General features: G+C 47.4%; 1 protein-coding gene across 3 annotated transcripts in view; it reads right to left on the bottom strand.

The window, feature by feature from the left end:
- TMEM272 (transmembrane protein 272) overlaps positions 1-21,948 on the bottom strand; it is a 52,408-nt gene extending 30,460 nt beyond the window's left edge. Inside the window, exons 1-3 of one of the 3 annotated variants that reach the window (XR_007513167.1) lie at positions 21,712-21,948; positions 10,866-13,355; positions 2-7,732 (exon numbers count right to left, since the gene is read on the bottom strand). The gene's annotated coding sequence lies outside the window, so the exon portion shown is untranslated. Of the gene's footprint in view, position 1; positions 13,356-21,711 lie in introns of those variants that run through there. The other 2 variants (XR_007513168.1, XM_049853341.1) reach the window with 2 other exon arrangements.
- Positions 21,949-22,817: the final 869 nt, after the last annotated feature.

Below are 22,817 nucleotides of genomic sequence, written 5' to 3'. Positions count from 1 at the left end.
GATTTGCATCTCTGAGCTTGCAGAATGTCTCTGGTGATCACACTGCCAGTGCAAAGGTCCAGATTGCCTGCAGGGCCTCTCCAAAGTCTGACAGCTTGTAGGGAAGGAGTTTATAGAGCTGCTGCTCTGCACTGCAGGGAGCCACAGCCCCGGCATTAACAGAGTCAGGCAGGATCAACCCATGCCTCCTGGGAACCTATACTGCCGCAGATTGTTCTTCCCTTCCCTGGATAAAATTCACTGACAACTCGATTTAGCACTTAAACAAGTTATTTCATGAAATCATGAAATCTTTTTCCCTTCCCACTTATTTGGTTATCTATTCCATATATGATATTATACCATCTCATACCAGTTGCTGCCGAGTTGATTCCGACTAATGGCGACCCCATGTGTGTCACAGTAGAGCTGTGCTCCAGAGGGTTTTCTTTATTCTTTTTTTTTTTTTTAATTGTGTATTAGGTCAAAGTTTGCAGCTCAAGTTAACTTCTCAAAAATTTATGACATATTGTTTTGTGACATTGGCTGCAATCCCCACAATGTGACAACACACTCCGCCTTTCCACCCCAGGTTCCCTGTGTCCATTCATCCCGTCCCTGTCCCTTCCTGCCTTCTCATCCTGCTTTTGGACAGGATTTGCCCATTTGGTCTCGTATATTTGATTGAACCAAGAAGCATATTCCTCACATGTATTATTTTTTGTTTTACAGGACTGTCTAACCTTTATCTGAAGAATGGACTTTGTGGTGGTTTCAGTTCTGGGTTAACGGATCTGGGGGGTCATAGTTTCAGGGGTTCCAGAGAGTTTTCAATGACTGATTTTTTATCACCAAGTCTTCCTTCCAAGGCACCTATGGGTGGACTTGAACCTCCAACCTTTCAATAAGTAACCGATTGTGTTAACTGTTTGCACCACCCAGGGACTCCTATGATATTATAATCAAAAAACCAAACCCACTGCTGTCAAGTCAATTCTGATGCATAGTAACCCTATAGGACAGAGTAGAACTGCCTCATAGGGTTTACAAGGCTATAATCTTTATGGAAGCAGACTGCCACATCTTTCTCCTGTGGAGTGGCTGGTGGGTATTATACACCCTCCTAAAACTTACTACTTACTACTGACAGCGCAGTGTAAGAGAACTCTGGACTGGGAGTCAGCAGGCTTGGGGCTTTCTCCCTGTTCACACCAATGATGCTCTAGGCATCGGGAAAGAACATGGGCTTGGGGGCTGGACAGGCCTGGGTCCAGATCCTGGCTCTGTCCTGGCCCAAAAACTGTGTGGCTTTGGGCAAATTATTTGAGTTCCTAAAGCCTCATTTTTCCAGTCTGAAAAATGAGTCAGCAGATGCACACACCAGGAGCTCAGTATGTGGCAACTACTATGATTAAGCAGTTCCTTTCCCTCTTAGGTTCTTGATTTTCTCCTCTGTTAAATGGCCTACAGATATAGGTTCTGCTTGGCCATATCTTTTTTTCAATTATGAATTCAAATGCCTCTTGGGTAGGTCTGCACCCCAGCTCCCACTTGTAAAGTCTAGGCAGCATCGCCATTTATGTTTTTTGCTAGCTCCTGTTGCCAGTCCTGACAGCAGATGCAGGATCTCTGGATATTGTGGCAGCTGCCTCACCATCCACCCCTTCCCCTCTAGGTAACAATTACCCCAGTCTTTGTTCCAGTATCCCCACCTCCCCACCTCTCCACTTCTATGCAGTTTATGTGATCTGGCAGAGGTTAACTCCGCCCTGGGTTTGGAGAAGGGCATGAGGTTTAGCCCTAAATTTTCAACATAGTTCCACTCACTGGATATGTTATCAGCTGGTGAATGGCTCATGACTCATTTTATGCCAGGGAGACACAAGGCAAGAGTTATGATAATTCTGATAGAGCTTAGAAACAAGGCTTCTCTCTCTCTTTGTAAGACCAGGGTGGAACAGCAGGGATTTTCGTGAGGGAACATCATGAGCTTGAGCAAACAGCAGAAAACCACATCCTGGAAAAGGACCTATTATCAGCAATATTAATCAGGGCTTGCTTAGCTCACTTAACCACAAGGCTGTTTTTCTTGAGCAACCAGGTGCCAAGCATGCGCCGTGAAAAAATAGATGACAGCTATATGACTCTCCACCAGAGACAGGAGTGAGCAAAAGTCCCTCACAGAGAATCGAACTACGATCTTAACAAAAGGACCTCAACTGGGCATGTGCAAAAAGCAGGCTCTATGCTATACAAGAGCAGCTCCATCTTGAAAGAAATAATGCATGTGCATTTCATTATAATAAACTAAGCCCCTTCCTAGAAGACCATGCCTATCCCCAGAAAACCCGTGAATAAAGATGATACTATTATCCTTAAACTATAAGAGCTGTGACCTCCCTGACTCTGATGAGTCAGTCTTTTGAAGAGACTTAGTCCCCCGCTGACTCCTTTTACTTGTCACAAGTAAATTAACTTGCCAAAGTTACCACCAACTCTGTCTACCTCATGTATTCTTGCTTGGGGAAAGACAAGGACCCTTGGAGTCAATTGGATATCGGTAACATTTGGACATAGGAGAGGAAGCAAGTCACTTTGGGGGTTATTAGCAGCCATCTTGCCACCATGATGGGGAGCCAGTCTGAGACTGGAGCTGATACCACAGAAGGCTAAGAGGAGAGGCAAAGAGAAATTACGTCCTTAAGACATGCATCAACCACTGAATAACACCACCCTGAAGCTAAACTCCTTCTGGAATTTCCATGTATACCAACCAACAAGCAGCCACTTCCTGCAGAGTCAGTTCCAGCTCCTGGAGACCCCCGTGCGTCAGTGCAGAACAGTGCTCCACGGGACTTCCAGTGGCTGGTTTTCTGGAAGGCGATGACCAGAACTTTCCTCTGAGGAGCCTGGGTGGACTCAAACATTCAATCTTTCGTTTAGCACTGAGTGCATCAACCATCTGCACCACCCGTCGACACCTTGGCCCCCATACGCTGCCCTTAATGCCAATCTTGAGTTCACCTGGAAGAAGTATGGAGGAGGGCCGGCACGCACCTTGGGTTGTCCCAGTTGTCATCCCTCCCCTCCAGCCACCCTTCTCTGCATTAGCGACAATACTGATCATCAGAGCTTGCTTCCTGGATGTGCAGCCCGTGCCGTCCCACAAGCCCCGGTGCTTGGAGGACCTGCGCTTGGTTAATGCTTTTCTGTTCCCATCTTGAAATTCTTCATGATTTTATCTTTGAACCTGTGTTTTGAAAGTGAAGTTCGATGGGACAAGGAAGCCTGCAGGTGGCAGAGAAGACCGTGCAGCATGCGTGTCTGCTCTGCATTCCTGGCCATCCTGGGGGCACAAAATTCCAGTGGCCCCACAGTGTGTGGGAGTTCAGCAAGATCCAGAGTGAATACAAGGTAAGTGTGTCATGATGTCAACTGAGAAAGCAGAGACCCTGACAGCACTAGGAAGCCACACTTCCCATGCCACCCAGGACTTGCTTCACATGCAGACAGGAGGCAGTGGTGTTCTGGGGAACACAAGTGACCAGGAGCCTACTACACGCTTTCTCTCTCATGATATTTCCCTGGATCAGCCAACCACTTGCCCTGAGAGTGATGGCACAGAAGCAAAGGGGAAGACAAGAGGAACCATGGCTCCTTTTCCCTCCAGCCCCCCTTCCGGGTGAAGGTAGAACATGGCTGTCCAGTGTGCACACGTCAAGAGGTGATACACAAACGGTGGTGAGGGCACAGACCTTCTGTTGATGGTGGCAGAATAATTTGGGGAGGGATAGTGGCGACAGCAGCACAACACGATGAACATAGTCAGCGTCACTGAGTGGAACATGTAAACACTATAGAATTGGTAAATGTTTTGCTATATGTATTTTACCACAAAAACAAAGCAAAACAGAACAGCTGACTTGCTTTTGTGCAATGTTTCCACTCTTCCGGTAAGAACAAATACACATGAATTGTGTCATTTTGGTGATTCTGCTCTTGTATTTACATTTAAGCTGGCATCATACAATATTACTAGTAGAATGTATGTTAATAAATTAGAATTTTATTTTTTCTTTACTTAAAAATAACATTAAATGACAAATAAATAAAAATACCATGACAACTCTAGACAGAGACGGTAGAAGAAGGGAGAAAGCTTTCTGTCACAGCGCCTCTAGTGGCACTTTCCCTGCGTTCTCAGCAAGGTGCCCACGTTTGCATTTTGCATGGGGTCCTGCAACTTGTGGATCACAGACGACACAGCACTGCTGGCAGTTGTGCCAGAGGAAAGGCAAAGCTTCAGGTAATCTAGTACAGCTGTTTAATTTTCAATTTAAAGCCGGGTCAAGGAAGAAATTTCTTGCTAGTAAATGGTAGAAAATCAAGGGGCTAATGGGTCCCAGTTCCATTTCTGACTTTGGAGCTTGTTTCCAGGATGATAAAGTGATCAGCATCCCCGAAACCTGTCACTATCCTGCGAGCTTATGAGAGATGGTGTCATCTGGCCACATGTTTAACCCATGTGTTCACTGGCCACACATGTAACCCCCACGCTTAGTGGCCACACATGTAACCTATGTGCTCAGTGGCCACACGTGTAACCCACATGCTCACTGGTCACACGTGTAACCATGTGTCCAGTGGCACAGAGACATGGAGCGCATCCTGGGGGAGGCACCTGCCACATGACTCTTCACAGCCAGGTTGACAGGGAAAACTCAAGCCAGACATCCCTGGTGACCACCCAGAGGAGAGCATGCTGGTGAACATGACCGCCTGACTCATGTCCCACTGACTCGCATATGACCCTGGCAGCATTCTTAACCCCTTGCTTTTCAATGTCCTCATTTTATAAGTAAGCATAATTACAGTACTTACCTATTTAAAAAAAAAAGTTGCCAGCAAGTTGATTCCAACTCATGTGACCACATGTGTGTCAGAGTAGAACTGTGCTCCACAGGGTTTTCAATGGATGAATTTTTGGAAATAGATCACCAGCCCTTTCTTCCGAGACACCTCTGGGTGAACTCAAAACCTCTAACCTTTTGGTTAGCAGCTTAGCATGTTAACCATTTGCACGACGCAGGGATTGCATTTACCGAATAAAAAACAAAACAAAACTTACCCAAGAGACTTGTTAAAATATTCAAATGTCCTAATCCATGTAGCGAGCTTAACACAGTGACTACCACACAATAGACACTCAATAGATGTTAGCTACTGTTATTACTGTTATTTGCCCTGCATGACTTCATCTTCATTTCAGGCCCCAGGGGTCAAATGCAGAACTGGGAACTCAGCAAATGAGTGATATTTTATGGTTCCTACAGACTCTGAATAAACTGTGTGCTTGTTTCCTAGGCCTGCCGTAACAAGGTACCCCAAACTGGGGGCTAAACAAGAGAAATTTATTCTCTCACAGCTCTGGAGGCTAGAAGTCCACAGTCAAGGTGTCGGCAGGGCCACGCTCTCTCTGAAGGCTCCAGAGGAAGATCTTTCCTTGTGTCTTCCAGCTTTGGGGACTCCTGGTGGCACAGTGGTTATGAGCTTGGCTGCTAACCAAAAGGTTGGCAGTTCAAACCCACCAGCTGCGCCTTGGAGGTCCTACGAGGCAGTTCTACTCTGTCCTGTAGGGTTGCTGTGAGTCAGGTTTTGGTAGTCCCAGGCATTCGCTGGCTTGTGGCAGAATAGCTCCAATCTTTACCTCATCCTCATGTGGCCGTCTTCTTGTGTGTCTGTGTCTCTGTCTCTTCTTCCCTTTTTATAAGGACACCAGGCTTATTGGAAGAGGACCCAACCCACTTTAGTATGACCTCATGTTAACTAATTACATCTACAAAGATCCTATTTCCAAATAAGGTCACATTCACGGGTAGTCAATGTGGGGTAGTAGCGGTTCAGCGGTAGAATTCTTGCCTTCCATGCGGGAGACCAGGATTTGATTCCTGGCCAATGTACCTCGGTGCAGCCACCACCTGTCTGACACTGGAGGCTTGTGTGGTACTATGATGCTGAACAGATTTCAACAGCCTCCAGACTCAGAAAGGGTAGGCAGAAAGGCCTGGCCATCTACATCCAAAATCAGCCAATGAAAACCCTATGGATCACAATGGACTGATCTGCAACTCATCACAGGGATGGTGAGGACCAGGCATAGTTTTGTTCTGTTGTGCACGGGGACACCATGAGTCAGAGGCCAACTGAAGTCAGCTAACAACAAAACAGGTACCTGGGGGTTAGGACTTCAATATATCTTTTTTGGGGAACACAATTAAACCCATGACAAGCTGACATTTGGGTTGTTCTAAACTTATTGTTGTTGTACTTCAGATGAAGTTTTACAGAGGAAATTAATTTCTCATTAAGCAATTAATACACATATTGTTTTGTAACATTGGTTGCCAACCCCATAACATGTCATTTTGTTTTCTGGGCCTTTCTAATCTTTGGCTGAAGGGTGAACCTCAGCAGTGACTTCAGTATTGAGCTAAAAGGGTGTCCAGGGGCCATACTCTCAGGGTTTCTCCAGTCTCTGTCAGACCAGTAATTCTGGTCTTTTTTGTGAGTCAGAATTTTGTTCTACATTTTTCTCCAGCTCTGTCCAGGACCCTCTATTGTGATCCCTTATCAGAGCGGTCAGTGGTGGTACCTGGGCATCATCTAATTGTGCTGGCCTGGGTTGTTCTAAACTTAATCCTTCTGTGGCCCTAGCTTCATTCCCTAACCCTGTCCTCAGGTGGAGCCTTGGCTCCATTAGACTCTGCCTCTTTGGATCACCACCACTCAGGCCTAAGAAGGCTCACTCCTGCTCCCTAGCTCTCCAGAGCCATAGTTCTCAGATTCTCAGTGTCCACCCTTGACCTAATCCATCAGAATTGCTACAAACAGCACCTGGGAATCTGTATTTTAAAGCAGCTCCCCAGGTGATTCTGAAGTCAGTGGTCCACCCCAACCTTTTAGAAGGAGGCTGGAGATTCTTCACAAGCTCAGTGTGAGACACTGGGGCTGGGCGGGCGGGGTGCTAGGGTATCACTGGAGTAGAAGTGATTAGCAATTCATAATACGAGGGCTGCTTTACCACTGAGTCCCCACACGACCACCCAAGGCACAGTCAGGGGTCCGAAATCCTCACCTCTCCCGTGATCCCCTGTCTCCTGGGGATCTGGTCGCAGAGTCATCAGTCACAGAGATCTCTGAAATATCACCCGGTGACCTCAGTGATAACTGACACCCATAACTACCACCAAGAAATACAGTTTTGCCTTCGAGTTTATTAAGCACCTATTCAAAAGTGTCTCAAAGTGCTGCATTCTGATCTCAAGAGAAATGAGAATTTCTATCTACAAAGTCAGTTTGAAAGAGTAGATTGTAAGAGCTAAATCAACTGGGAGGCCCCAAAGTGAAAATAATTCAGGATTACAGCAATGGTCCACCTGTCTGTCAGTTTGTCCTACTGGGGTGTGGTAGCTGGCATGTTGCTGTGGTGCTGGATACTATGTCTCTGGTATTTCAGACACCAGCAGGGTCACCAGGCAGAGTTCCATCCTGTTGTACGTGGGGCTACCATGAGTCAGAGCTGACTCCATGGCAACTAATAACAAAAAACGTATGAAAGGCTGCAAGAAGAAGAACGTCCGAGGGGCGTCTTCCCCGGAGGACTCCTGGTGGGGCTGGCCTGCCATCTTGCTGGCAGCTTGCAGTGGATTTAACAGTGCTGTGCGCGTCATCACCGGGGGCAGCTGCCTGCAGCCTGTCAACAGGACGGGTACATTAGTAGGTGTTCAAGACACTTTACACCCAGCTACTGGACAACATTGGCAGCCAGAAGTGTAAAAAACTGTTTTCAATGGGGAAATCTTGGTAGGAAAGATTTCGGCTTAATGTGTGCTCAAGGACCTCCAGAGCCTGTTTCCTATCAGTAGCAAGTGTTATCTGCTGCTCTCTTCCTCAAAGCTAAATAATTTGGTGGGGAAACTGAGACCAGGGACCCAGTATTTTTCTCTGCAACATCACCCTTCAAGGGGTGCCACTGAGCTACCAGATGCCCCAGAGGCAACTGGAGACAGTGCAGACAGATAAGTTCAACTCAGTTCTTCTTTCTAAACTGGCCTCCCAGCTCCCCCATATCTGTAATGGCACCAAGACCTCAGTCATCTCTGCCACCTCTGCCCTCTCCTGGCACTCTGGGTACTCTGTCTCCACCTCACATTTCACATCCATCCCTCTTCTCTATATCTGCACCAGCGCCCCACATCTCCCCCTCACCTAGACTATTCCACAGCACCCACCAATCCCCAGCGGTAATGGTCAAGGCCAGTTTGCATGAGGCGCTATTGGTTTAGCACCTGCCCTGCTCTGCATGGGGATGAACCTCTTTTTAGATATCCATCTAGTCATTCCTGCTTTTAACTACGGTTTGGAGAGAATGTGCAAAACTGGAGAGAATGTGCAAAACCGGCATCCTGATTCTTGCCATCACAGACCTCCCAACCTCGAAAGGGAGAGGAAAACTGTGCTCAAGTTCACAGAACGCTGTGAGTCAGAATCCACTCAACCGTAACAGCTAGCCGTGCAGAAAGCAGTAGGAAGCCCACAGGAGCCAACAGTCTCGAGAAAACCAAGGAAAGCTTCTTCCAGAAGGCAATGTTTGCAGTGGGTTTTGATGGATAGGTATGGTTTTCACAGGCCAAGTTACGAGGAGATTGCTCTTCAATCAGAGGGAAGATCCTAGAGGAAATAAAAGATTCAAGGAAGAACAGCCGTGGTTCTCAGGGTCTGTCTCGGGGTGGGCGGCCTCTCTCCCAGTTCTTCTCCGGAGCCTGGGCTTCCCTGGCCTTTGCAGGCTGCTGTCCTCCTGCAGAGTTAGGTGGCCTCCCGGGTTCCCCGACAGGTGCCCATGGCCGGGTTCACGCACTCATCACATTTAATTAAGTGAGCCTGTGAGGGCTGGAGGTCGGCTGTGCAGCCACGGAGCAGTCATCAAGACTTCACCGCTCCCCAGTTATTAAAGCGGCCCTTAGGGTAGCAGCTGGGCACAGGAAGCCAAGGTACTAAGGTACCAAGCAGCAGAGTGAGCTTGACCGCGAGGAGGAACAAGCGGGGCTGGAGGCCAAGGCTGCGCAGGGCCCTGGAGCACTCCGGAAAGTTCTTCCAGGCATGCTGCTGGACCAGGACTACACTTGGCTCTGTCACTGCCCTGCTCCCGGACGGACAGACGAATAGATGGAGGGATGGACGGGTCTCTCCTCTGAGGTCTCCCCTCCCTGCACTCCGTAGCTAACATCCTGGGGGGAGAGCTGAAGACTGTTCTTAAAATACACCTTCTTTTTCTAATTACATAAGTGTGTGTAGGTCTGGGTTGGGTAGTACTTTACAGGAAATGTGGAAAATGCAGAAAAGAATAAAGAAGAAAGTTCAAGTCACTGTAAAGAAAAACACTGGGCCCAATTTTATCCTATTTGGGATCAGATCAAGGAGGCCTTTTCCCAGTCTAAATTCTAAAAGGAATGTCAATTGTGAAAAAATTTTAAACATTCAGAAAATAAGTACCAGAGTGAGCTTTTAAATGCCCACTGCACAGGTTTTGTGTGTGTGTATGTGTGTGTGTTTCTTTTAAGTTTTTCAACTTTTTATTTGGAAATACTTCCAGTGTATATTTCCCAAGGGTAGGGATATTCTCTTACATAACCTTAGTTCAGCTGGCAACTTCATAAATTTACATAGATAAAATATTTAAATCTACCATGCATATTCCAATGTTGCTGACTAAGAAAGACTTTTAAAACATCCTCCCTGCCTTAGCACAGGATCCAGTCTAGAGTCCAGTACTGCTTTTAGCTGTCATGACTTTCTAGCCTCCTTGAATCTGGAGCATTTCCACAGCTCTTCGTTTTCTGGAGTCCCTGGAAGTGCAGATGGTTAACATGCTTAGCTGCTAACCAAAACGTTTGAGGTTTTGGCTCTCCCAAAGGCAACTCAGAAGAAAGGCCTGGTGATCTACTTCCAAAAAATCATCCATTGAAAATCCTAGAGCACAGTTCTACTCTAACACACGTGGGGTCGCCATGAGTCCGAATCGACTCGACAGCAACTGGTTGTCGTTCTGTTGTCTTGTTTTCTATGAAATTGACATTTTTGAAGAATACAGTCCTCCCCACTCTTTTTAAAGAGAATGTTCTTCAGGTTGTGTTTGTCAGATGTTTCCTCGTGTTTAGTTGTTGCTAGTTGCTGATGAGTCGGCTCTGACTCGTGGAGATGCCATGTCCAACAGAACAAAATGTTGCCTGGTCCTGCACCATCTCCACGGCCGTTGGTACAGATGTTGGTATACTTAGGCATTCTTGGCCGGACTAGGTCCCTCGCTGGCAATGTTAATTTTGAACCTCAGTCAACATTTTGCCCAGTTTCTCCACTGTGTAATTACTATGTTTTCTGCCTTGCCACCAATGAACAGTCTGTGGCAAGTCTCTAAGTCCTTGCAAATACCTTGCTTGTCTTAAAACTTCCTGGTGGATTTAGTATCCACTGATGATGCTTGCCTGGTCCAGTCTTTACCTCGAGGCACATGGGAGGAAGGAGACAGAAATGCATTTTAGAAGGCCCAGGGGATAAAAGATAGCCTGGCATTTTCAGGGAAGCAAAAATGTTTTAGTCTGGCCTGTTTCTTCAGGGCGAGAAGGGCAAGAAGAAGAGATGACACAAGAGGTAAGCAGGGCCAGATCATGAGAGGTCTTTCAAATGATGGGAAGCATATATTCTATTCTGTGGTGTCTTAGGCTGGCTTCCCTAGAGAAGCAAAACCAGTAAAGTGTATATACATGTATGTGTGTGTATATATAGAAAGAGCAAGACAGAGAGAGATTTATCTCAAGGAAATGGCTCACATGGTTGTAGAGGCTGGCAAGTTCCAAGTCCATGGGTCAGGCGTCAGGCTGGAGATTTCTCCTGGCTCATGTAGCTGTAGGGGCTGATGAACCCAATTGGCAGGTCAGACGGCAGGCCGCTGGCTCACAGGCTATGGAGGCTGATGAATTCAAGATCAGCAGGCAAGACAGCAGGCTCAAGTCCCAAGAAATGGGGGTCAGATGATGATGAGTTGGATGCAGGATCCAGAGTAGGTAAGCGAGCTTTGTCAGAACATCCATATATATACTGGATACAGGCCACATCCCTGAGAAACTCCCCTTACAACTGATTGGCTGATCACATCAGTCATATCATGGAGGGTGACTACATCATTGCATAACTGCCAAATTACATCATTACATAACTGCCAAACCATTGAGAATCATGGCCCAGCCAAGTTTATACACAACCTTAACCATCACATGTGGGCAATGGGGAATCATGGAGCAGGGAGGGACCTTCCCGCTGTCCCATAGAGGATGAGCTGAGGCAGGGAGAGCAGTTAGGCAGCCTTGCCATAGTCCAGGCTGAAGATGGCGCTGTTTACAAAATGAGAGGAGAAAGTTGAGGAATCAAGGAGACCACAGGTAGGCCAATGCCTCCAGGTGGGACCAATCAACACTTTTATATCACCTTCCAGGGCATGTGAGGTGTGAATGACCCAGACCAGTGGTTTTACTGTGTAGCCAGGAAACATCCCTTTTCTGGGAAAGTAAATCTGACCGGAGTATGGAAACCCCGAGAGTAGCATGTTCTCTCTTATCAGCCTAGTGTCACTGCACAGCTCTTTTTGCATGCAGAGGAAGGTTGCATGTGTGCCCACCACACATCTGTCAGTTTGTTGTACTGTGTCAGTTTATTGTACTGTGTCAGTTTGTTGTACTGTGGTGGCTCGTGTGCTATGATGCTGGAAGCTATGCCAACAATATTCAAATACCGGCAGGGTCGCTCATGGTGGACAGGTTTCAGCAGAGCTTCCAGACTAAGACAGACTATGGAGAAAGACCTGGCAATCTACTTCTGAAAATTAGGCAATGAAAACCCTTTGGGTCACAACAGAAGATTGTCTGATTTAGGGCTGGAAGACGAGCCCCTTAGGTTGGAAAACACTCAAAATACACAGTGGTGACAACAGTGGACTTGAGCACACCAATGGTCTTGAAGATGGCACAGGACCAGGTAACTTCATTCTGTTGTACGTGCAGTTGCCATAAGTCAGAGCTGACTCAATGGCAACTAACAATAAATGTGTGTGCAAGTGGGGTAATTTTAGGAGGATCTACAGCAATAACATAGCAGACTGTGTTTTCTTTCCCTGAAGGCAGTGAACCAATCTAGTGTTTTCATTCCTGCCAGAGCATTAGTGCCTCTGGGCAGAGGCTCCAGCATTCTGCCCACTCTGGGCCCCACAGAAGTAGGTGTGCTCTGGTGGTGAAGGGGTGGCAGCCCCAGAGCCGTCCCTGGCAGTGAAAGTTCAGGGCTGTTAAGTTAAGTGAAAGTTCAGGGAGGTTAAGATGGAGGCTGGGCATACCAGCTGTGTTCAAAGGTCATATCTAGCAGCTGGTGGCCTCATTCATTCATTTGCCCATTTAGTCATCCAGTAATATTTATTGAGCTCCTACTGTGTGCAGGCATTACTGGAGGGGTTTTCCTGGGAGGAGTGGTGGGGAGGTGGGGGCCGGTTAAGGTACCTACAGTGTCGAATGTAAATACAATAGCAGCCAGGCACCCATCACCTCACCCCCTTGTTCCTCTGACCCTTCCGCCCACTTCTACCCCCTGATCGCTGCTCCCTGCGATTACAACTCTAAGATGCGTCATTCAGGGCTCCCTGCACTGTTCCGCTTACTCATATTTCATCTAGACAAAGATTTCAGACCACACATCTCACCATCACACATCTCACCATGAAGGAAATATCTTAATCAATGGTGCCTCGAGTCTCAGGATCTGTGTTTAGGATGTATTCCAAGTGTCAGGTGTAGACTGAGCCTTCTGTTATGTGGTCCAGACCCAATGGGTGGGGATACGGGAGGAGTCCAGTTTGGTAAGGAGTGAGAATGGGGTGGAAGTGAGGAGAGCTGTCCCGAGTCCCATCCAAATTCACATCTCCTGCCATGTGTCCCGGCTCTGCTCCCCTTGTACATTGACTGGGTCATTGACTCCCTTCACTCAAACTTCTTCCAAACACATGTTATATTGAAAATACACACTCTGTACACAGAAAGCTACAGAGTCAGGTAAAGTAGAAGTAGAAGGCAGCTCACCGTCTACCCCAGCTGCTACCGTGGCCACCCCGAGCCAGGCACAGCCCAGTGCACGCGGCTCACACAGGGTCTGGAGCCTGAATCCTCCAAAGCTTGGCATTTCTCAGAGCTGGCACTCACCATTGCTGCTGATCTTAGTAATGCACCGGCGATGTGCTCGCTGCAGACCACCTGGCATTGTTCTCATCCATTGGCAAAGTTCTGGGGATCGAAAACAATTTATTAGAAAGGCTGGTGGAAGGTTGCATGAAGGACCCACTAGCCACCCCAATGCATGCCGGTGCCTCCTGCAGGGCCCCCTAACGGTCTGCTTTGGGGTCTGGGTGCAAGCCATCAAGCCTGGTCTGCCAGCCTTGTTGCTGGTCATCAGAGCTGAGAGAAAAAGCTTTTATTTCCAGATGAGGGAACTGGGTCTCAGAAGGCCGAGAGGTTTGCCCGGTGATCCCCAACTCGGAAGATGCAGGACCTGAAGGCCACAATAATAATAGCCAGTTGTCGTGGAGTTGACGGTGACCTATAGTGGACCGACACGTGTCACAGTAGTACTCTGCTTCACAAGATTTGCAATGACTGATTTTCGGAAGTAGATAGCCAGGCCTTTTTTCTGAGGCACCTCTAAGTGGACTCAAACCTCCAACCTTTTGGTCAGCAGCTGAGCGCATTAACCATTCTCAGCACCAAGGGACTCCAAATAGTAATAGCTGTCACTTACTGAGTGATACGATGTGCAGGCATTGTGTTAGCCCTCCATATACATCAGCTCATTACTTAATCCTCACGACAATCCTGGCTGTGTGTGTGTGGGAGGGCGGTTATTAACCCTACGTTACAGATGAAGACTCAGAGCCTCAGAGGTGAGGATTTGTCTACTGCAGGCTCTGGCAGCTGGCAGAGCCACAGTTTGATCCTTCTCACCTGAGCACACGCAACCAGCTGCTCTCCATCATACACCTCATTAGGGGCTGAAGAGGAAGGGCAGCCATGGACTTGACCACAGCAGCCTGGACAGAGGCCTCAGGGGACTGTCTTCCCAGGTCTGCTTCACTGTGGACTTTTGTGGTCTGAGCAAGTCGGTGACACCATGAGCAAGGGCTTCACTACTTGGAAGAAATGTTAATGAATTTTTAGACACACAAGAAAAATCCAGCTAGTCAGGTAAGAAGATAGCAAGCTCTCTTGCTGGCAGAAATGAGGTCAACCCCACCTCTATATGTGGGGAGGGGGCCGCTCTGCCCCTGATGCTCTGATATGGGGCAGCCCTGCTGCTTTGTTGCTTGGGAGTGGGGCCTCCTGGGGGCTTGCTGGTCCAGGCAGCGTCTGGGGCAAATATCCTCTCTTCACACACAGTCTACCAAGAGGAGCCATTCTGGGGAGACTATGCTCCATCTGAAAGCAAGCTTTAAAAAGTCAGAATTCCTAGCACTGCAGTTTGCAGGCAAGGGAACGTGGCATCCCAGTGGTGTGGGCTGCAAGCCTTCCCCGGGGAAAGACCCTCGTTCAGCTGAGCCTGGCAGTGCCAAGAGAATCTGTCTGTGGCACAGGGACAGAGGCGGGAAGGGTGACATAAGAAGGCACAGCTGGCGGGTGCTGTGGCCCACTGTGGTGATCTCCTGCCACCAGGCAGGCAGTTCTTGCTCTGGCAGCTTCTCTCCCCTACTGACCCTCTTAGCTCTGAGGCAGGTGAAGCAGCCCAGCTTCAGGCTCCCAGGCGTGAGAATGAGCTTTGTGGCTCTCATCCCCATCACTTTGCTCCTGGGATGTGTCATGCTCAAGGCCTCACTTTGGTAGCTGGAGAGCTGTCGTCACTGCAGTCGGAGTCAGACTGATGGGGGACGGGTCAGTCCCAAACCAGGGGTTTATTACCAGGCCCCAGCCAAGTCTTCCACATAAGTTAAAAAAAAAAAAAAAAAAACTGTTGCCGTGGAGTCAATTCTGACTCATGACGACCCCATGTGTGTCAGAGTAGAACTGCTCCATGGGGTTTTCAATGGCTGGGTTTTCTTTGGAAGTATATCTCCAGGACTTTCTTCCAAGGTGCCTCTGGGTGGACTTGAAACTCCAACCTTTGCATTAGCAATTGAGTGCATCAACTGTGTGCACCACCCAGGGACTCCTTCCACAAATGTTATCTCATTTAATTCCTCCAATTAGCCAGGAGGCAGGGTGGCCCCTATTTTACAGAGAAAACTGAGATTCCATCAGTTAGTTAGCTCAGTCATCTAGCTACTAAATGGTAGAACTGGGATTCGGAATGACGCCTCTGTGACTGTTTGAAACCTCAAAGGCCACAGTCTGTCCACCTCACCTCAGAGCAGGAATAAAGGGGAAGAAAGCTAGAAAGGAAAAGCTTCCCAAAGTGAGGTCAGGGACCACACAAGGAGACTGCTGTGGCTTCTTGATAAAACCCGGGGGTGCAGGATCTTATTTAACCAGGTAGGTATTATTATCCCCATTCTACAGATGAAAAAACTGGGGGTCAGAAGAGTTAAGAACTTGCCCAAGGTTACATAGCTAGGCTGGAACTCACGTGTCTTACGATTTGCCAAAGTTGAGATGCCTGCTCACGCTCGGCCAGAAGTGCCTTGGAGAGTTTCAATTGCAACAATAGGCCACAAAGAGCTTCACGCACCCTTTAACCCCTACGAGATGCACTAAGCAATTCCCAGTGTTCCTTTACTGTTCCTGCCTCTGATGCTGCCTTTCCTATCCACTCCTCTCCCAGAAGCATCTGTGGAAGATGTGTGTGAGTCTGTGTCTCTCTGGGGCATAGTCTTCAATACCTGTATGATGGATAATTCCATCTATGACCCACTACTCAAACATCCTTTGATGCAGCTCCATTTCTTCCCCCCATGTCCTTGCAAAAACTGTCACCTTCGTGTCCTGACATACAGAAGATCAGAACTGTACCCCTGAGGAAACAACAGCCTCCCTCCTTATCCCTTGACTTGGCTTCCCCTGACAGGCCTGAGGTTAGGGCACTTCACTGGTCCAATGGGGTTAGCCAGGTGCACGACATCTTATTAAGCAGAAAACAGCCCCTGAGTCATGGAGAACCCATCACTGTAGGCGTTACAGATTTATTGCTGGTGTCCACGCTTAATGAGGTTATTACCACAGGGGAGCCAAAGAAGGTAAGTAAACCTTTCCACTGCAAACCCTGCTGGAAAAGTAACCCTCCTGTACTGACAGGGGAGCCAAAGAAGGTAAGTAAACCTTTCCACTGCAAACCCTGCTGGAAAAGTAACCCTCCTGTACTGAAGGGGAGCACCGTTATGTGAAAGAGCAGGCCCCTAACACCCTGGGAGGGCATGTGGTTCCTCCTCTCCCTTCTTAGTGAAGGGAGCGCTGTCTGCTTGCTCCGGGCAAGGCTTTCCATCTGACGGAGGCCTCTTCACTAGGTGCCTGCTCACTCTGTTACCAGCCCCAGATGTCCTTCATTCCTGCTGTCTGACAGTTCTTGCCAACTTCAATAACACAGGCCATAGGTACCACAGACGTGATATATAAATAACATTTAGAAACTCGTGGAACTTTCTTCCCAGGGGTTGATGTGGACTTCAAATCTTCCAGTCACAGGCCACAACGTTTTCCTCACTCATCATTGTTGTTGTTAGCTGCCTTTGAGTCAGCCCCTGACTCGTGGTGATACCATACACAACAGAACAAAACACTGCCTAGTCCTGTGCCATCCCTATGGTTGGTTGTGAACTGGACAGATGTGATCCACAGGGTTTTCAATGGCTGATTTTCAGAAATAGATTGCCAGGCCTTTCTTCCTGGTCCATCTTAGTCTGGAAGCTCTGCTAAAACCTGTTGCGCATCCTAGCAACATGCAAGCCTCCACTGACAGACAGGTGATGGCTGCATTTGAGGAGCGTTGGCTAAAAATCAAACTGGGGTCCCCCACATGGAAGGCAGGAATTCCACCACTGAACCACCACTTGCTCGTCATTCATTATAGAAGGAAATATTAGAGGGAGCAGAAATAAGGACAAACTGTTCATATTGGTGTGGTGAGGTTGACAAATTTCCTTTGAAACACGTTTGATTTTTTCTCTCATACCTACAACCCAAGATACTCCATTTTTAAAATCCGCACTGGCTTTGTGGAAACCATCTGTATTTGCTGGTGTCATATTATAACAGCACAAACATTTCTACCTTGGGCCATTACCTGGGGTTTGGAGGTACATGCTTTAGTTTCCAGGGAACTTTGAAAAACAATTTCACACTACAACAAGTAGGTTTTCTAAAATGTGAACATCCCAGATCGACTCATCTTTAGCCTCTAACTGCACGGATGTTAGAAGCGACGACGTCCTTCTTGTTAGTCACATCAGAGCAAACAAGGCAGCACCGAAAGAACAAATTAAGGCTGAGCACGGGTAACAGGTCCAGTTTATAAATTCTTATTCCTCTGGGGCCTTTATTTTCATAAACTAGCATGATGGATGCAAACAAGACAAGGATGTTGAGCTGCTAGTTCTGTCAGAGTTCTTGAAGAACTCTCCCAAGAGACTGGAGGCTGACAGGACAGCCAAGCGTTGGCATCTGGCCAGAAAGGGGAGACAGAATTCCCAGGTGGAGCCCAAACGCTGGCCAACACGCCTGTATGTGTGCTCAGCTGCACTTACGACGAATGAAAGGTTAATATGAATGACTGTGAGGTATCATTTTCCACCTATCAGACTGGCAAAGATCTAGTTCGGGGAGGGAAACAGGTGAGAATATAACGTATGCAACTTTTGGGAGTCGATTTGGCACAATCTAAGCAGGCAGGAAAATATACAAGTGCAATTTCATTCAGGGGATTTTCATTCACTGATTTTTGGAAGCTTCCTTAGTTATCCAGTGCTGCTTTAACACAAGTGGGTGGCTTGGACAACAGAAATTTATTCTCTCATGGTCGGGAGACCTGGGTTCGTTTCCCAGCCAATGCACCTCATGAGCAACCGCTACTTATCTGTTAGCGGAGGCTTGTGTGAAGCTATGATGCTGAACAGGTTTCAGCGGAGCTTCCAGACTAAAACAGGCTAGGAAAAAAGGCCTGGCAGTCTATTTCTGAAAATCAGGCAATGAGAGCACTATGGATCACAATGATCTGATCCACAACTGATTATGGAGATGGTGCAGGACTGGACAGTGTCTGGATCCGCTATGCACGGGGTGGCCATGAGTCAGGGGCAACTCAGTGGAGCTGACGACACTATAGAGAGCTGTGTAGTGAAATGGGGCCCTGGCTAAGGAGGGAGCAGAGGAGGGTGCTGGGGCACATACGGGAGTGTTTTCGTTTCCACACTATACCCTACTACCACTTTACTTTTCTTCCCTGTGAGCAGGTTTTACTTTTATAATTTAAAATATCCAAGAAATATTATGTGAAAGGAATAATAGTTTAATTATTCCTGAAAATTCCTAAGATAAAAAGTAGTGGGTAGGGGCGTAGACAGACGAGCAGGAGTAAGTCTACCTGAGAACAGAACAAAAAGTAGAGATTCCATGTGAAGGGGGTGGGGAAATGTTATTTTTCTCTTTCTGAATATTTTATTTAAAATTACAAAAATAAATTAACAGAAAAATTAGATCATAGAGAAAAGAAAACCATTTATCGTTATAAACAACATACAGAACTCCCACCCCAATAACTATTAGTGTTTTGGAGCTTTTCTTTCCACTATGTGGATATGCATGTGTACACACGTGTACATACATGCACAGGTATGCATACATGTGCACACACATGCATATATGCACACACATGCACACACACACACAATGTGACCCCCATGCACACACCTGCAACACACATACATTCACCCCTATCGTTACCACAGATGCACACACGTGCACATTTGAGATGACTGTAGCCATCGAGGAAACCCTGGTGGCGTAGTGGTTAAGAGCTGTGGCTGCTAACCAAGAAGGTCGGCAGTTCAAATCCACCAGGAGCTCCTTGGAAACCCTATGGGGCAGTTCTACTCTGTCCTATAGGGTCGCTATGAGTCGGAATCGACTCGACGGCAGTGGGTCGTGGTGGTGGTGTAGCCATCAGGCACATTAACTAACACTTCCCCTGCTTACGTATGTGTCCTTTCTGTTACCGTGTGGTCTTCATAACCATCATTTTAACAGCTGTATCATATTCCACAGAGTGGGAAATATCATATTATACTTAACCATATCTTGTTGGATGTTTACTTACAATTTTCACTATTATGACTCATCCTAAGAGACATACATTTCCAGGAAAATTGCTTTTCTTTTCCATACATTAGATGGTCCCTTTATAATAAATAATTACATGTGAAATTATCGAGTCAAAAAGTATGAGCAATTTGATGACTTTTGAGATACAATGGATTTCCAAAGGAGTGGTGTCCATTCACAGTGCCACCAGCAATACAGGAGACTGCCAGTTCACCACACTCTAGCCAGTGCTGGGTGTCTGAGCGATTGAAGCATTTCTTAAACTAAATAGGCAAAAATGGAATTTAAGTGTTATTTTAATTTTTTTTTTTTTGCACATTCTTTCTATGCTTGTTTTCTGGCTGTATGTCCTCCCTTGTAAATTATTTTTTATGACATTTCATACAGATTCATTTCAATTCAAAGCAAAAATTATCTTTTTAGTGCTGAGCCCAGAAGAAAGAAAAGCTGTAATTTGCAAAGATAGCAGTGAATCTGCTTTTTTATATGACAGAACTAACTCATTGTGTGAATTTACAGATTCAAATATGCTAAGGAAGATCTGGTCACCCTTAACGTTGAGGATGTGAGGAACTCACCAAAGCTCCATAGCACATTTCCCTTTCAAATGGAAGCTCAAAGAGAGGAGGAGTCCCTCAAATATGGGAGGCTTTCAACAGAGTGGGTGTGGCCGATTATGGTGGTAAGGACTTCAGATGTCAGCCAATTCCAAACTTGCTAACCCATAAAAATAAATAATAAATAATTTTTTTTAAGTAAATTTTCTTATCTGTAGGAATCTAACACATGAGATTGGGGCATCCACTGGGCAATACCTTCTCTCCCGTGTCAATAAACACAGATTTACAAAGACAGGGATGGGACTGCCTCTGTCTCATATTTGCTTCTGTATCAGTAAGAGTAGCAATAATAGCCCCCGTTGCTTAATCTCCTAAAAGTTTAGTGATGATAAAGAGCATAAAGGGAATTAATTAATCAATAATTGCCGAATGACACTCTTAACACATTTTCAATTTTCAATCCAATTGATCCATCTCAGTGGTTCTCATCAGGGGTGATTTTGTCTCCCAGGGGACATCTGGTAATGTCTGGAGACATTTCTCATTGTCACGACTGGGGTGGGGGGTGCTGCTAGCCTGTAGTAGGTAGAGACCGGGGATGCTGCTAAGCGTCCTACAATGCACAGGGCAGATCCCCGCAAGAAAGAATTATCCAGCCCAAAATGTCGACAGTGCTGAGTTTGAGAAACCTTTGTATATCTGCTTAATATTGCCAGTGTGGGTGTTCAAATGTATAAAATAGTACTTTATTTTAAATCTCTGATTTATGTCATAAATCAACAGCAAGCCTGTATATTTATACAGCTTTTTTTTATATTTTTGTTAACCTTTAGCACTGGGCCAGTATTTAGCATGACTTATTTTCACCCCAAAGCTCCAACCTGAAGCAAGGACACACCTTTGACTCGGTGATTGTGTTTTTAGTGACTTACTTGGTAAATTAAGCTGTTCATTCCTAAACTAGATGGTGGGGTGTGGGACGCCAACTCGTTCTTGGTTTGGGATACCATTGACGGTTAAACATTAACCACCTCCACACCTGCTCCTGCAAAGCTATTGTTGAATATTTCCAACAAAGCTTTGGGGTGCTCAGCACGTGCGTATTTTACTATCTGCGGCTCTCTAAGCAGCCTACGCTGCTCCAAAGCCCAAAACAAACCCTTTGCAGTCAAGTGGATTCCAACCGATAGCGACCTTATAGGACCGAGTACAGCTGCCCACTGGTGGATTCCAACGGCCGATCTTTTGGTTGGCAGCCATGGATGGCTCTTAGCCACGGCACCGCCAGGGCTCCTCTAACTATTCCATCAGGCATGAAATCAGCAGAGGTTGTTGCACACCTACTGTGCGCCGGACGACCCCATTACCTCCCTACGACTCGCCTGTCGTCTGCTTCCTAAAAAAATGGACTTCCTTTGAGCTCTCCCACACTTTTAAAACTACCGAGTCAAAGCCACCTGCTCAGCGGCCCAAGGGGTGAGACACTGAGGTGATTTCTGGGATCCCCCCTCACTGCCCTGTAGTAGCGGGTTGTTTCCAACCCCCCAGTATAACTTGCCTCCGCCCTATAGTTCATTGCTTCTTCACGATTATTCTCTCAGCGAGAAACACCATTTTGCTTAGCCTCACTGAAGATGAAGGTCTTTCCCTCCACACAACTGAGAAAAACACTTCCACAACGCAGTCATTTTCCTTCCAGGAAGCATAAATCATCTATCTAAGAACGAGCCTGGAGAAACAGGAGTTTTTCTCCAGCTTGCAGGCTGCACAGAGCCGTCCTGACTCACCTTCGGTGCTGCGCTCCAGGGCTGCGTGCCGCGCGGGCCACCACTCCGGGCTTCCGCTCCAGGGCCCGCCGCGCCGCTCGGCGCCGGCAGCGCTCTCTCGCCGCCACGGGCTCGCCTTCCCTGTCTCGCTTCCGACTTCTCTCCTGCAGCCCGACAGCAGCTGCTGGCTTTTCCGTCTAGGAGGAGCGAGCGGGGTGTCTGCTGTCCCCACTCCCACTTGTGGGGTAAGCCTCCCCGCCGCGGCCGCCAGGGGGCAGCAGAGCCAACCCGGAAAACTTCGGGCGGCCGGCCACCCGGCCTAGGGTCAGTCCGCGCCCCAAAGGCTGCGCAGCGCTTCGGTTTTAGCGGGAGGTGCAGGCCTGCGTGCGACCCTCTTCTCACCTCCCGCTCTGCGGCCGTGCTGGTGGCCTGTGAGGATAGTAGATGGAACACGGGCTGCCTAGCAGAGGGATAAATAAGGCTTAGGACATGAGAAGTGCCTTAAGTACTTTGAGGGTTGTCCTGCAGAAAAGAGATTAAATTTATTCAGCGTCAGCCAGACAGAGTGCAGTTACCGGGAGGCAGAATTACGCCCAGTATAATAAGCTTTCTGACAGTTGCTCTGTGCAACCTGAAGCAGGCTACTTGGTGAGGCTGTGTATTGCGCGAACTTGAAATGTTCATAGCGCGGATGGCCACTTTCAGGGCCTGCTCTCAGTGCGCATCAAGTAGCAGGATTTCTCAACCGCTAATTTATAAGAAGCACCCTAGACTCTTTATTAAAATGTAAATTCCTGCCCACCTCCCAAAATTTTTCCATCTGTAGGTCTGGTCTGGGGCCCAGTAATCTGCATTTCTGCAAGCTTTCCTGCAAGTCCTTCTGTGGGTGCTCCGTAAAGAATCAGGAGGGTCCTATGCCATTAAAGGTCCCTTCCAACCCTAAAGTTCTAATTTTTGCTGCCGTTATTTTAATGGGAAAGGCCAGTCTCCCAAGCTAGGCTTAGGATAAGGCAGGCAAGTGGCCTATCCAGCAGTATTTAAGGAGGCGCTCCTTTCCTAGGCTGACCCTGCGCGCGCACAGCCCTGAGAGAAAAAAAAAAGTGCCTCCCTTAAACGGTGCACCCTAG

The sequence above is a fragment of the Elephas maximus genome, chromosome 14, assembly GCF_024166365.1.
Source record: "Elephas maximus indicus isolate mEleMax1 chromosome 14, mEleMax1 primary haplotype, whole genome shotgun sequence".
Taxonomy (NCBI): Eukaryota; Metazoa; Chordata; class Mammalia; order Proboscidea; family Elephantidae; genus Elephas; species Elephas maximus.
Note: the sequence above shows the minus strand (reverse complement) of the source record. Positions and strands in the feature narration are given on the sequence as shown.